The sequence below is a fragment of the Cupressus sempervirens genome, chromosome 5 (assembly GCF_028749045.1).
Source record: "Cupressus sempervirens isolate cs-2001-9-10 chromosome 5, ASM2874904v1, whole genome shotgun sequence".
In the NCBI taxonomy this organism is placed as follows: domain Eukaryota; kingdom Viridiplantae; phylum Streptophyta; class Pinopsida; order Cupressales; family Cupressaceae; genus Cupressus; species Cupressus sempervirens.
In genome coordinates, this window is record NC_143122.1 from 174,087,299 (window position 1) to 174,089,103 (window position 1,805).

Below are 1,805 nucleotides of genomic sequence, written 5' to 3' on the forward strand. Positions count from 1 at the left end.
GTAAATTATTATGCAATATCTTTTCTATCTTGTGTTGATTTTTGAAGTTGCGTAATGAGATATCATTCCTTAATTATGTCTTAAATGCCCTAGATGGAAAGATTGAGATTTTGAGGTGAACCTAATAAGTGTTACTTTAGTAGAGTCATTTTCTAACCTTACTAGTGGATTTTTGTAGCATAGGGCTAGGAAGCCTAGGTGAGTGCCTAACTGGGTGAATGCCTAATCATAGGTGCTAGGAGCCAAAAATGGTCACTAGAGGATCCTATATATTAGAGACCAAATTCTTGAGTAGGTTGGCTATACATGTGAGTTTGTGATCAAGTGGAAACATTGATTAAAAAAATAGGTTATTGGGGGTTTTTGGTTAATACATTAATAAATATAAGAGTTATTTGATGAATTCTTATCATGTTGGAGTACTAGGACTATATGTTATTTTATATAAGTCCTTGATGTGATAGGGTGACAATAGTTTAAGAGGTTGATCCCAACATTAAAGGAAGTGTGATAAGGCTGCAATGATACTAACCTAGTTATGGGACAAGAATAGTTTAGGAGGTTGATCCCAACATTTGAGAGGGGTGCAATGACACTAACCTAGTTCCACTCCAATCAATTACTCTTGTTTGGTTTCCCACAAACAAGATTTCTATTTGAATACTTTTTGTGTGTGTTGAATATTTGGTTGGGTCAAATCTATACATTAGATTTCCTTAGAGCCTATGGGGGCCATGGTCTCATCTTGTAACTTAGGAATGTGTGACATTTATGGATCCATGTGGTTGGTTCATAGAATTTTTTGAGGTATTTCTTTATGGTTCAAGATTGACATGGATGAAGATTGAGATTTCTCTTGGTTGTATTTGAAGATGTAAAAGACATTTATATTTGATATATCATATTGTTAATAAGATGATGTCTTATAAACACTAAAATGAACATGTTGATGCTTTCAAAAGAAAAGGAATGAAAAAGGAATGGTAGTGTAAGGAAAGGGATTAAGGGCACAGTAAATGTATGACATTTAGTGAGTATGTGTTTTCATTCTTTTCACTTTTCTTGGACATTAATAAGTGTAAGAATTTGCCTTTGGAAAAAATTCACCCAAGATCAAGGAACTGAAACACAAGCACAATAGTAGACCAAAAAGAGTATGATCAATATATCATAACATGTCTTGATACATCACTATGTGTTCAGATTGAGTGTACACACTAGGAGTGCATGTATACAAAGGCCTCTCATGAAGCACCTAGAATGTCTCTAAAAAGAACTAGGAGATAAGATAAGCATTACAAATAAGTACACGTCTTATCCATCATTCTAGATGAGAGGATAAGAATGATAAGGTGTATCTCAAGTGGAGATTTTGTAGACACCATGTACTTAATTAGTGTGCTAACTCTTGTGTTGTAGACACCATATGCATAAAAGAGGTGTGAGCTCCTATATTGTCAATATGACAACTCACAAGAGTACTCATACTCCTAGGTGACTAATGAAAAAATACAAAATAATGCATTAACCTAAGTAAACTTAAATAAAGTGTAAATAGTGAATACTTATTTACACCAACACCCCCCCCCCTTAAGTGCAACTTAGGGGAATGCATTTAAGCTTACAAAAATTAGGATGAAATGCATAATGGGTCCTGGCTACGAAGCCATTTTAGGTCCCCATGTACATAATGAAATGTAATCTCTCAAAAAGTGGAGAAAGAGGAAAAACCTTATGGGAAAAACCCTCCCCAAAAAAGAGAGATGAAAAGACAAGATGCATGGATGGATGGAGTAATCAAGACC